Here is a 13,968-nt window from a genome sequence, read left to right as displayed (position 1 = left end):
TAAGCTCACTTTAAGGTGATAGAATAAGGGTCAGAGACTTGCTTGTGAATGACTCTGGACTAATATCCCAGTCACTGGAAGACCTTCAGGTCATCACAGACTGGTTTGATTAGATAAATTGATGCTTTGGGTTTACTATTAACCTGAAAAAAAAAAAAAATGAAGGCCAATTACCAGCCCGTTCCATTGAAGGCCTATGCCAATCCAACAGCTGTCATCGAGAACACTTAGGGCCTCATTGTTTAGAGAGAGAGAGAGAGAGAGAGAGAGAGAGAGAGACAGACTTCCTATAATGCCTATGCCCTAGACAGGTATTTGACTCCCTATGGGAGGGCCACCTACTAACTCGGGGTGGGGATAAGGTATGAGCGTCGGGGGTTGGGGGCCACTTTCGCATTCCACATGAGACGTACGGAAAGAACAGTGGTGTCTAGTGAAGATTTGCTGGCCGTCGGAGTGAGGAAACTCACTCCAAGAGGAGATTTGGGCTACATTCTCTCCACCTAGCTTGTTGTTGCCCAGGTAGAGTGTCCATCAAGCTAGGTGGAGAGAACGTTGCCCAAACCTCCTCTTGGAGTGAGTTTCCTCGCTCCAACGGCCATGTGAGTTGAAATTTATCTGAATTCTGAGTTAGGGTTAGTTCTGGTTCAACTATCTGAATCTCCCCCTTCATTTTGGATGGATTTATCTGTCTCAAATTGTAAAAGTGTTGTCATTGGCTCATCAAAATACTCTGTATATGTATGTTGCAACAAACTTAATTATTGGGAATAGCATGCCAGTTGTTCAGTTTAGACATCAATTAAAATAAGTAGGCAGTCAAAAAAATCAATCTTATGTGAGACTATTAAACCTTAAAGTTGATACCTTATCTCTTGTTGTTGCTTTTTCATCAGATTATTTTTCCTTTAAATAGAAAATAAGAGGACTTTTATTTTTCCTTGTTATCCTGTTCATAAATGATCTGGAAAGAAGATCAATGAGTGAGGTGATCAAATTTGCAGGTGGCACAAAATGATTCAAAGAACACCAGTGGAGTGTGAGGAACTGCAGAAGAATCTAGAAAGACTGGGGAGACTGAGCCCCGAAACGGCAGATGAAATTTAATGTAGACGAGTGCAAAGTGAGGGACAAAAGGAAAAATATCCCAGCTGTATGAACACAATACTGTGTTCGATGTTAGGATTCTCCACCAACTCCCAGACCACTTATTCCACCACCTTAGAACGAGTCTATGGAGGTGGACAATACACTGAAATCCTCAGCTCAGTATGTGGTGGCATTCAGAAAAGCAAAAAGAATGTTAGGGATGATTGAGAGAGGAATAAAAAAACAAAATGAAGAATATCAAAATGCCTCCGTATTGATCCATGGTGCGACCGCGCCTTGAGCATTGTGTACAGTTCTGGTCACAAGATCGCAAAAAAAAAAAAAAGATAAAGCAGAACTAGAAAAGGTACAGAGAATGGCAACAAAAATGATAAAGAGGATGGAGAAAGGTTAAAAATGCTGGGGCTCTCCTGCTTAGAAGGGGATATGCTAAAGATTCATAAAATAACGAGCGGTGTGGAAGTGGTACATAGGAAACAGTTATTTACCTTGTCAAATAGTACTAAAACTAGGAGACACACCATGAAACTAACAGGTAGCAGATTTAAAATAAATCAGAGTATTTTTTTTTACTGAATGCACAATCAAGCTGTGGAATTTGCTGCCTGAGGGATACAGTCAGGGCATCTAGCATAGCTGGGCTTAATAGGCCTTTGTACAAGTTCCCGGAGGAAAAGTCCATAATCAGTGATAGATTTGGGACAGCCACCACTTGTCCCTGGAAGTGAGCAACAACTAATAGATTTTCTCTTTGGGGTATGCTGGATATTTGTCACCTGGATTGGAGGCAGGATGCTGGGCTCAGCTGACATTTGGTTTGACCCAGCGTGGCATATCTTATGCTCTTTTATCTTCTGTAACATAAAACATTGCAGCAGAAAATGACAAGGAATTAAAGAAAATGCAGATGGAGGAAGGAACAGTTAAGGTGATAACATGGCTGCATAATTATATGGTGGAAGCCACATCTGAAGCCCTAAAGCAAACAATTACATTTTGATTTAGAAGAATTTAGCAGAGACAGATGTACAGACTGAGCACACATCTGGGCATTATGGTAATATTATAGATCTTGAAACAGATGACTGAAGAGACAAGTGTTTTGAGCAAGTTTTGTTCTAGATGGGGTGTCCGTATAGCTTTGTGTCAAGAGGGACCAGCTGAGGCATCCCTGCTTTAACTCCATGTCATAACTGATGGTGCCATCCCAATTCTCAGGACTATGCATGCACTTAAGGTAAAATCAGGGATGGCTCAGCCTGTCCCCCTTGTTATGGAGCTCCATGGGTCATTCTGTTTCTAGAACAGGGGGCTCTCGGGACACACCCAGCCGGTCAGGTTTTCAAGATATCCACAATGAAAAGGCATGAGAGAGATTTGCATGCAACGCCTCCATTGTTTGCAAATCTATCTCATGCCTATTCATAGTGGATATCCTGATAATCTGACTGGCTAGGGGTGGATTGAGAATCCCTGATTCTGGAATACTCTTTTGTACCATGCAAATGCAGTCATTAATGCCATCATCATGACATCATGAGGGAATGCTGTGCACTTTAGCAATGTTGACTAGAGTGTACAATTATATATATTTTTTTATATGGAAATTTGGCCCCATTCTGCCTCTTGCTCTCCTGACAGGTACGATTATGCACTGCTGTTTAGCGTTGCTATAGCAGAATTGGAAGCTGGTTGTCTTTCAGCAGGAGCTCCTCACCTGTAGGTAATGGAACTAAAAATATTATTTCCATTTGCCTCGTTTAGCATATTTCTAACTTTTCCTGCAGTTGTTAAAAAAAAATCAGCACAAGTATTTTCTTAAGTTAATAAAAACTTTCACACAAACATTTAACTCTTACCCCTCCCACCCCCACATCCCTCTATCCTGACAAATCTCGCAAGCCTAAGCAGGGTGCACAGTTTTAAGCAGAGATCTATGTATTAAAATGTGCCGTGGCTAATGCATTACAAATGTGTGGAATTCACATGCTGCATCATGGGGGTCACACACGATCATCATTTTCAATTTTAATGTGGCTGCCTACATAAATATTCAAAAATTGTAGTAATTAAATAATTACTTGTCACTGAGGTATTTACAAAGTGTATTACATTTACCTTGGCATACCATTTGCTTTCTGTACCAGGTTTAATTTTTTTTTCTTTTTCCCCCACACAGATGATAAACTGTGAACTGAACTTCAGCGTCCACAGTTTTACATCACATCTTATCACATTGGGCCCAGTGTTTGCAGGAGGCCGGCTCCTGGTGAAGCTGTAGCTCTCGGAAGGCCTATGAATTCCAGAAATTGTTCCTTCCGCAGTGATACAGAATCCCAAGCTTGGAGCTGTGAATATAAGTGGAGGACCTAGGTAACTTTGGATTCACTAGGTTATACCCTGAGAGGTGGGAGGGGGGAAGCCTTCCGGCAATAAGAACTTCTGACACCATACAGTCTTCTAGAGAACTCCATTCCTCACCAATGTCCCCTTCTTGCAGTAAAGAGCCTTTAGCTGTTATGCTCCCAAACTCTGGAATAAAGTGCCAGGGGCGGATTGGCCTATTGGGGGATCGGGCATCCCCCGGTGGGGCGGTCGCTCCAGTCACGTGGTCTGCCGTGCACGGCCGTGACGGAGCCGCGCTCGGCAGACCACGTGATGTCTCCTGGGCTGGCCTGGGCGACGAATCCCCGGGCCGGTCTTCCTCGGCAATCCGCCGCCGACCATGGCCCATTTGTTTTAACCCATGCTCTCTCACCTTCCATGAGAAAGTTAAAGCATGGCTGTTTAACCAGGCCATCCCTCAGTCTGATCAAGAATAAGGACCAATCTCAACCACCTAGGACCTTTTATCAAAAAGAAAAATAGTATCATTGTTCTGCCTGTTCAAGTGACTCCATTCACCATGAAGGAAGTATAGCTACTCATGTTTTTGTTCTGTTCTATAGCAGCCCAACCATTCTATAATCTTGCTCTGCTTGCTGTCTTGTCAGGATTTGTGGAATATCATATTCTGATTGCAAATATTAATATAAGGCCTCAGAATTCAGGTGGCCCACCAAATTGTCATAGCACTAATCAACATGCAAACCACCACGTGATTGCATTCAAATGTCCCTTTGTGCTTTTGCTTAAGTGTTCCAGTAATTTGATGTCTGGGTGTTCTTTGAGATGAACATCACTTTGAGAGATTATTATAATCTGTATGGCGATTTGTAAGTGTTCAAAATAAATAGAAAAGGAGACCAATTCCATGGGGAGGCATGACATGCTTTAACATCCTGAATGTTTTCTTGAGTAGTTTATCTGACACTGGAATAAAATAATATTCGATTTTCTTATTGAATTGGGATTCATGATCTCAAAAGCTCAAAGGGAAGCCCAAAATAAGATAAGCCCTAAAAGGAAAGGGATTGTTGAGGACATGATTTGGAATTAGGAGTGAAGTGATATCTAGTTTTACACTGTTGGAACTTTGAATCTGATCTGAAAAGCACAGCACAGCTTTTGTGAACTGTATGCACTCAATTGATCCCTGTGGAGCATCAGGTAAATATTTTTCCTGTATAAATAAAAGTCAGATCAGCTGGAACCACTCTTCTGGAGTGTCTGCAATTATTCCCAGCCTTGACCACACACCAAGATGCCACAGAGAGGATTTGGTCACCCTTGCTTGCTGAGTGCTTTAATCCATGTCCACAACACTTATCAGACTGACCATGTTTTAAAGGACCCTTAGACCATCAAGAATTGACAACTTTCATTCATGTGGCACTTTGTAACCTTGGCTAGACTTCAAATGCCTCTGTTCTGCTTTGTGCTAATAAATGTTTTGGAAGGCATCCTGCTAAAGAGCACTAGATAAGTACAGAAATAAAAAAATTCAGTATTGGGCTTGGAACACAGCACTCTGTTTTGTGGTTCATTATCACATTTTGTAGAGTTGTGCATTTGCTATTTTCCTCTTTAAATGATTTAGATGGATCCCTGATTCCTATAGAAAAGGAAGTTAATGCATTCTGTTTGTGAAGACCTGTCCACCTTAATAATGGAGAGACCTTTACCTTTTACAGGCCTCCAATTCCAACGGAAGAACTGGACAGAGATCTAATCGAAAGGATGGGAAAGAAGGGGAGAAGTGTTGCTCATTGGAGACTTTAATCTGCCCTATGTGGCTTGGATTATTCCTTCTGCAGAAGCTACAAGAAGTAGAGAGATAGTGGAACCCACATGGGAGGGGGTGATACGTGACCTAGTACCCACTAATGGGGATAATGTTTCTAATGTCCAGGTAGGTGCTCACCTTAGCACCTGAGCACAGTTGCTTGGTTTTGATTGCAAATATTACTACACTTATCATAAGGTTTGGGGGTAACTGCACAAAGCGGAAGTTACTATCTGCCATTGGTACTAAATTACTATGTTATGTTTCTGGATAGGAGGAGCAGTCGCCAAAGAAACAGATTATACAGTAGAAATCTTTTTAGCAAGTTCTTTTGATTTCCTGATTTTTTTTTGTTTCCCTTTCTTTGGAATATTAATGGTTGACTAATCATAGTTGATGTATATTTTTAGCAAGTACAATCTCTTGCTTGTCTCAAACTTCTCTTGCCTCTTTTTACTGCAATTATCTATACAGTACCTATAATAATTTCCAGTAAAAACACTGCTCTCTGATCAGCAATTAGGTAAACATCTGAATAATATCAATCAAATGCTTATGATAGCTGAGTATAATCTGCTTTGAAGTGGCTGACCAGTCAAAAAAGGTGGAATATAAGGCTTACCTGACTTCTTTATTGCACCTAAGTTATAATACATTTTGAACATAATAAATAGAAATTTTAATCTTTCACTTTTTTTTTTTGCATATTATTTGCCTTGGAAATCAAATTTTGATTTAACTAATCCTCTTTATAACAAACTCTGTATTGTTAATTGTTGAGAGAATCATTGCGGTCTCCTGTATGTTACACAACTATCAAATCTATCACTGTTTACAAGTTTTTCCCATATTGTGCAAGCAGAGGAAATCCATTCATTTTTAAATTATACAAAACTGTTTTCTCCCCTTATCAGAACTATTTGCAGAAAATTCATTTGCAGTATTTGCAAGCAGGATAAAATGCATTTTCTTCAAGGGTTTTTTTTTTCCCCCTTCAAAGTCATTCTCTCTCAATTTTGTCTGTTTCTACTCTTTCAACCTCTGGTTTTGCTGATGATTAAAAAAAAAAAAAAAAAAATCTAGCTTTCTAAAGGTCACCCTCAAGGACTCCAAATAGATATGAATGGGTAAAATCAAGGCTTCTAAAACAGTCCTGGAAAAAATGATCAATTAAACAAAAAATACTGTGTTGTATGGTTAGAGATGTGAAGGTTTGAGGTAAAAAAAAACAACAAAACCCAAAAATAATTTTTTCCCCCCAAAATCTAGAAGTGGAAAGGTTAGAAATTTTGTGAAGATTTGAGCCTTCACATCTAGTCATGTGTTCAGTAGTCTCCTTGCATGACATTTGGATTTGAAATTGGTTGACATTTATTATTGGACCAAATTTCTAAAGACGCAAAATTCACCTCAGTATTAAGAGAGTTTAAAAGGCAGGCACATGCCAACATCTGGAGACGTGCACGTATGTAGGACATGCGCATATCCACCCGATTTTAAAAGCCACCTACACACACACACATGCATCTCCCAAAATGCAAATATTTCACTTGGAATGAAAAAGGGGTGTGGCTTGGGCAGAGCAATTGGCATTCCGGGTTGGGCCAAGAGAAGTGCGCGCAAGTGCTTACATGCCCGGGCGCGTGCCCAGATCCAGTGCAGCTATAGATGGAGGGTGTAAGTGAAAAAGAATTAAAAAAAAGGCCTCACTGAGGGGCAGATTTTGAAAAAGTACGCCTGCGCGTACTTTTCTTTGCGTGACCGGCGCAAACGAGTACGCCGGATTTTAATAGATACGCGAATAGCCGCGCGTATCTTTTAAAATCCGGGGTCGGCGCGTGCAAGGCTGCGCAAAATCGGCAGCCTGCATGCACCAAGCTGCACAGTCTGCCTCCGTTCCCTCCGAGGCCGCTCCAAAATCGGAGCGGCCTCGGAGGGAACTTTCCTTCCACCCCCCCCGCACCTTCCCCACCCCCCAGCCTTATCTAAACCCCCCTATCTTTGTTTGAAAAGCTACACCTGCCCGAGGGCTGCTGGCACACCATCATCTGACCCTGGGGTTGGTCCAGAGGCCTCGGCCATGCCCCCGGAACGCCCCCCGGGCTGGCGCGCCACTCCCGACTCGCCCCCCCCCTAGCAAAGCCCCAGGACTTACGCGCGTCCTGGGGCTTGTGCGCGCCGCCGAGCCTATTCAACATAGGCTCGGCGCGCGCAGGGGGAGCTTGGGGCAGTTTTTCGGGGGATACGCGCATACCCCTTTGAAAATCTGCCCCTGAGTGTTTAAGGAGTCTGGGATAACTGGGGGCGAGTGCAGGCTGAAGAGCCAGGAGGGTGTGGAGGACCTAGCTCTAGACTGGAAGAACTGGTGAAACTGGTCATGGTGTGGGCAAGAGCCTATTTACAAAAATTCCCCTGCTTGTGCGGCTCATACCTGACTTTGCACGGCTGTGCACAACACACATGCCCAGGCGAGTTTTCTAACATATGCGTGTATGTTAGAAAATTGCAGTGTCCCTGGGCATGCATCAATGTGCGCCTGCGTGCTGTTTTGAAAGTTACCGTCATTGTACGGAATTTGGTTATTAAAAAATATTATCCATCTCGCATTCCACCCATATCTGTTGTTTATCTAAGTCACGTTTTCGGTTCATGAGCAGATAAAGGGTCTTCTTTGATTATATGAGCACTCCTACCTCTGAAAATCCACACAGTTTAGGCTACATAACTGCTCATCTTTGCTTCATTCCAAAATGTTAATGAGATAATCTTTTTAGTGGATACGATTTACTCCAACAATAAATATTAGTTTCTACGTAACTTTCAGTAAGGAGAAAAATGAACTATATAGCAGGGTCCCAGATAACCTTCATTTGTGGGAAGTCATTTTATTGAGATTTTTTTTTCCAGCCGATATCCTCCTTTATTGCTTGTTCCTTGCTAAGACAGTATAAAATCACCCTTCCCTCATGTGTGACTATAGACTGTATCAGCTTCAGGAAATGAGGATGGTTTGTAGTCCAGAGAGAGACCCCCCATGCAACCTGCAATGCAATTTAAAATCTTACACTGGGTGGGTGACAAAAGGGGCAGAGGATATAAATGAGTCTTCTCAACAGACTCATCACCAAGTCAACATTTTAGGGGAATATTACCCTTCCTGATCTCTGGTCTTGGTTCTAGAGGTGCCTCTTAAATTTTTCAGGCCAGAACTTCACAGGGATCGCAGTCTCAAAGAAACTACAGTATTTTATGATTTTTTTCTTTTTAATTAGAATCCTGGTATTTGTCTTCCTGCACTTCTCAAATTATTACCGCCGCAGTCTAAAATCTTCAAAACATTTCCATTGCCCTATTTCTTTTCCCATTGACATTTCTGGGTCAGGATAATAGAGTACATGGCTTGAAAATATTTATTAAATTAAAAAAGATTACACATCAATTTTCCATTGGATTAGAACATATGTTCATAACAGCACCTTAGCAAACAAATATGTAATAGTCTTAAGCACTGATTCAATAGGCATTTTCTCCCATTCTGTGTCTATATGAAGAAAGATTAGTAAATTGACCCCTTAGTTTGTAAAATTCTCACTCAGGCTTAATTCAATGAAATTCTATTTTGGCCTCCGCCTAGTAGATAGTGTAAAAAGTCATGAACGCAGACAATGCATTTAGTTGATATTGAAAGACAGAAGATGTTGGAGTGTGTAGAAGGAGGCACTGTGGTGATTGAAGGTTTTGACCTTTTGCCCTTGAAGTAAACTGACATCACGGCTTGCTGATGTTCAATATGATTCACCCACCCAAATCCAGAAGCTGGGGATTCCATAACTCTGCATATCCAAAAAGGCATAAATGAGTGACATGCAAATTATATTGAAGCTGATAATGTCTTATGCAATTTTGAGCAAGGCTCAGCCTAAAAACCTAAAAGGTGAATTGTAAAAGCTGGATGTGTGCCGAAATCAGGAGACAAGGGTGCATCTGGCACTTGTTCATGTCCACCCGATTTTATATGGCAGGCAGATGTACTACAAGTGCCGATGCGTGAATATCTCACATTGATCACAAAAGGAGCATGGTCTGAGTGGGGTGTGGGCATTGTGGGGCCAAGAGATGTGCGCTCAAGTACTTAAGCACCTGGGGCGTGGGCCAGGCCAATGCTGTGTAACTTTACTTCTGCAATGGAGGAAGTGTAAGCTTAAAAAAAAAAAAAAAAAAAAGTTAAAGGCATCTGTGAAGGGTTTGAGGGGTCTGGGGTAACTGGGGGCAGTGCAGGCTAAAGAACCAACCTAGCTGTAAGCTGGACTAACTGGTGAAACTGGTCCTTGGCTGGACAAACATCTATTATAAAATATAGGCAGTTGCTGTCCATAAGCCAACTTACGCTGCAGCACGCGCACAAGCTTAAAATTAGGTACACGGATATATGCTCCCGGGCTATTTTATAACATGCAAGAGTAAGTGCACACGTGTTACAAAATTGCTGCGTCTTTGGGTGCACAGCAACGCACATGCACATATGTGTGCCCGTTTGAAAGTTACCATTTTAGTAAAGATACAGAGGGTTTGAGAAGTACATTTTTGTAAACATGGGCTCTAATTATTTTTATTCATTCAGGTTGACAAACGTCTTAATGCTGAAAATGTTTCTAGTCTGAATCTGGGTAAACTGAGCCCTGAGATTTTTCACATCTTTAATAGCTATAATGAGGACATTTTGGTGATTGAGATATTTCAGAAGTTAGTGCTATCACAGACTGCAGAGATGAATGATCTGGTTAAGGAGAGTGACCCTTTTTTCACGAAAGCGAACTGAGAAATAAGACGATTTTATGCTTTTCTAATATGTACAGTATATATGTTCATAGTCATGTTGGTGACTTTTGTACATAGTCTAGTTTCGAAAATGATACAGCTAAACAACAAAATATAGCAGAAAGATACATAAATAGTTCAATTGTCGCACTGGTCTGCTTAAAAGGAACTTCCAAATGCCACCTATATGAGTGCACAAATTAGTGGTAGCTGTTTCAGAGCATAGCAGGTAACGAGAGTGAAAACCACACACATCCCTAGAAAGAAATGTTATTCTTGAGGTAGGCTTGGGCCATACCAGAACAGAGCTGTGTTAGGCAAGCAAGATGGGGCAAAAAATACCTATTTTACAGGGAAGGCATTGAAACATAATAACATGCCATTGTGAGTCAGACCAAGGGTCCATCAAGCCCAGCATCCTGTTTCCAACAGTGGCCAATGCAGGCCATAAGAACCTGGCAAGTAGCCCAAAACTAAGTCTTTTCCATGTTATTGTTGCTAGTAATAGCAGTGGCTATTTTCTAAGTCAGCTTAATTAATAGCAGGTAATGAACTTCTCCAAGAACGTATCCAATCCTTTTTTAAACATAGCTACACTAACTGCACTAACCACATCCTCTGGCAACAAATTCCAGAAAAATAACTTTCTCTGATTAGTTTTAAATGTGCCACATGCTAACTTCATGGCGTGCTCCCTAGTCTTTTTATTATCTGAAAGAGTAAATAACCGATTCACATCTACCTGTTCTAGACCTCTCATGATTTTAAACACCTCTATCATATCCCCCCTCAGCAGTCTCTTCTCCAAGCTGAAAAGTCCTAACCTTATAGGGGAGCTGTTCCATTCCCCTTATCATTTTGGTCGCCCTTCTCTGTACCTTCACCATTGCAACTATATCTTTTTTGAGATGCGGCGACCAGGATTGTACACAGTATTCAAGGTGCGGTCTCACCATGGAGCGATACAGAGGCATAATGACATTTTCCACTTTATTCACCATTTCTTTTCTAATAATTCCCAACATTCTGTTTGCTTTTTTGATTGCCGCAGCACACTGAACCGACGATTTCAATGTGTTATCCACTATGACGCCTAGATCTCTTTCTTGGGTGGTAGCACCTAATATGGAACCTAACATTGTGTAATTATAGCATGGGTTAGTTTTCCCTATATGCATCACCTTGCACTTATCCACATTAAATTTGATCTGCCATTTCGATGCCCAGTTTTCCAGTCTCACAAGGTCTTCCTGCAATTTATCACAATCTGCTTGTGATTTAACTACTCTGAACAATTTTGTATCATCTGCAAATTTGATTACCTCACTCGTCGTATTCCTTTCCAGATCATTTATAAATATATTGAAAAGTAAGGGTCCCAATACAGATCCCTGAGGCACTCCACTGTCCACTCCCAGTAAAGTTACCGAAGGTAGACTGCCTTGCTCTTCTTGCACTAAATATTGAAAATCTCTTCTGGTCAAGCTAAGTACTTTTGTAAGGTAAGTAAAGGGTTTTCCTCTTATTAGCTGCTAGGCAAAAGTGCAAAAATGTTAAAAAGATGGAGGAAACACCTTAGGACAATGATTATGGGGTAATTTTGTAACATAACACATAATTAGGCCAGAAAATATTTGGTTAGGGAAGAAATGTAATCCTCCTGTTTCCTTTTTTTTTTAAAGTAGAAAATGTGAATTTACCAATTAGCAAGGAAGGTTGTCATCTTGGTATATTTATTTATTTATTTATTTTATTTAGCGAAATGTATAGGCCGCTTTTATCTTGACTCTGCACTTACTCTACAAACACATAAGGATAATGGTAAAAGCCTCTTTTTAACAACTGAAAGTGGTGAGACCTTTAAGATGTACTACAAGCATTAGTCCTAAGGAAGATAGATTATTGCAATTCTCTTTATCTTGGATTGCTGAAGAAATGGCTGCAAGTTTTAGAACTAGTCCAAAATGCAGCACACAGGATTATTACTGCTTCAAAATATAGGGTTCACATTAGTCTGTATTTGAAGCAATTTACATTGGCTCCCTATTATCACAGAATACATTTTAAGGTACTTACACTCATCCGTAAAGTAATATATAGTGAGGTTCCAAATGGGTAAAATTGCTGATTTCTTATGTCACATCTTGTACTTAAGAACATAAGACCTGCCAAACTGGGTCAGACCAAGGGTCCATCAAGCCCAGTATGCTGTTTCCAACAGTGGCCAATCCAGGTCATAAATACCTGGCAGGAACCCCAAGGGGTAGATAGATTACAAGCTGCTTATCTCAGGGATAAGCAATGGATTTCTGCAACTCCACCTTAATAATAGTTAATGGAATTTTCCTTCAGGAACTTGTCCAAACCTTTTTTAAAGGCAGCTACACTAATGGCTACATCCTCTGGCAATGAATTTCAGAGCTTAATTATGTGTTGAATAAAAAAAATGTTTTTCTCTTATTAGTTTTAAATGTATCACTTAGTAACTTCATTTATGTGTCCCCTAGTCTTCATACTTTTTAAAAGAATAAACAACTGATTGTTTACTTATTCCATTCCACTCATTTTATAGACCTCTATCGTATCTCCCCTCAGCCGTCTCTTCTCCAAGCTGAAGAGTCCTAACCTCTTTAGTCTTTCTTCATAGGAGAATTGTCCCATCGCCTTTATCTTGGTTGCCCTTCTCTGTGTACCATTTCTAATTCTGCTGTATCTTTCTTGAGATGCGGTGACCAGAACTGCCCACAGTACTCAAGATGAATTCGCACTATAGAGCGATACAGAAACATTATGATATTCTCTGTTTTATTCTCCATTCCTTTCCTAATAATCCCCAGCATTCTATTTGCTTTCTTGGCTGCTGCTGCCGCACACTGAGCAGAACATTTCAATGAACTATCAACATTGACGCTTATATCCTTTTCCTGAACGTAACTCTTAATGTGGAACCTTGCATTGTGTAGCTTTAATTCGAGTTACTCTTCCCTACATGCACCACTTTACACTCATCCACATTAAATTTCATTTGCGATCTACTACTTTGTGATCTACTAGTCATAATTTTCTTATGGTTCCACATTTTAAAATGTACAATTTGTAGATGACAGAAACTTTTGTTCTTTGCAGGTCCACTTTTGTGGAATTCAATTTCTCATGATTTGAAAAGAGGACTATTTGAAATTCAGAAAGAAAATAAAAGCTCGATTTTTAAAGTAAGCATATAGATAGTTATTTCTTTGTATCTTTAGTGTTATTGCAGTCTTTATTTTTTATTCTTTGTTTTGATTATATATATATATATTTTTTTAAATTTGTGTATATTCAATTGTAATCCACATTGAACAAGTTTACTTGGAAATAGCGGACCTATAAATTGTTTTTAAACATGCACATAGGATATACCAATTTTCAGAGCGGACTTGTGTGTGCATCAGTCTGCTTTGAAAATTATTCCACCAAATCTAAGCCACACAGAGTAACACCTGTAAAACATCTGCACAAAATCTACCTTATGTACTTTTGAAAATTAAAGTTCATGCACAGCCCTCCCCAGCTCCACCCCTTGGAACACCTCTGAAAGCTTTGCCCACATCTCAGGCAGGCAATCTTGTAAAAGGCCATTACTGTGGACATGCCTCCGAAAATGTCTCTCCCTGTGGGCATCCGAGGCATGAGCTACAAATAAGCCATAGTGTTGCCCCACTATGTGTTAAATATGAAGTTACTTTCAGGTTCCACAGTTCGTGATCACTTTTATTTTATGCCCTGTTACAAAAAAATGTTCCCAACATAGAGGCTAAACTTTTTCAGTCTGTTTTAGAGGAAAAAAAAAATATATGTAAGAGCTCAAAGTATTTTAATGTCAGAAATTGAAA

At 40.3% G+C, this 13,968-nt stretch overlaps 1 long non-coding RNA gene across 1 annotated transcript; it reads left to right on the top strand.

Annotated features, from left to right (window-relative positions):
- Positions 1–2,789: 2,789 nt before the first annotated feature.
- LOC115079859 lies at positions 2,790–5,309 on the top strand. The gene is made up of 3 exons (XR_003853417.1): positions 2,790–2,833; positions 3,290–3,483; positions 5,184–5,309. It is a non-coding gene; the product is annotated as an uncharacterized LOC115079859 (long non-coding RNA).
- Positions 5,310–13,968: the final 8,659 nt, after the last annotated feature.

This window comes from Rhinatrema bivittatum, chromosome 18 (assembly GCF_901001135.1).
Source record: "Rhinatrema bivittatum chromosome 18, aRhiBiv1.1, whole genome shotgun sequence".
Taxonomy (NCBI): domain Eukaryota; kingdom Metazoa; phylum Chordata; class Amphibia; order Gymnophiona; family Rhinatrematidae; genus Rhinatrema; species Rhinatrema bivittatum.
Note: the sequence above shows the minus strand (reverse complement) of the source record. Positions and strands in the feature narration are given on the sequence as shown.